Genomic DNA, 669 nt, shown 5'->3' with positions numbered 1-669 from the left:
GTACCCGAATCGGCGATGACGGCTCTTAAACGAAAATCGGGGTTCGACGGACACGGAGCCACACACGGAGCCACACACACGGGGACAAAAGTAAAGAGGGAAACCTCAAACACCCGACTTATGTATGACAGTTCAAGTGTGATTTATCACCTTGCAAGTAACGGCCACTAGCGATGGATTGTTGCTCTGAAAGCAATTTATCTCACTCTAGCACGATTACAAGCTAGTAACTTAATTCAGCACTTGTATACTCGTCTACTTATCGGTAGTGGAAGTCACGAGCTTCCACCGAGCAGTTGAAGAACTGCTAGTGTTTGAGGGGCAGGGAGGGCCGGAAGCGCAAATTGCCCCACGAGAGCAATTCCAATTTGCGTAACAAGAAAATTCGGATAATGTTTTTTTTCAGATGCGTCCCTCAATTTTTGTTACGATACAAAGTAGGTACACAACGCAGCATATATGTCCAAACCCGGTGTCCTTGAAGTTTAAAGTTCAATCCATTTTGAGCAAGGACCAGGCTTATCCCTTTTGTTATTTTGTATTTGGCACTCCATGTCTCGAATCGATCCTGCCCATGCGACCCTTGCGAAAGATTTTATTTCAAAACTCTCGACAATGGGAGAAAGTACTCGTGAATTTTGGCAGTTTTGGATCGGGTGGCGGCGTATT

Source organism: Aphanomyces astaci (assembly GCF_000520075.1).
Source record: "Aphanomyces astaci strain APO3 unplaced genomic scaffold supercont1.106, whole genome shotgun sequence".
Classification (NCBI taxonomy): domain Eukaryota; phylum Oomycota; class Saprolegniomycetes; order Saprolegniales; family Verrucalvaceae; genus Aphanomyces; species Aphanomyces astaci.
The sequence above is the reverse complement of the archived record's forward strand: the minus strand, read 5'-3'. Positions refer to the sequence as shown.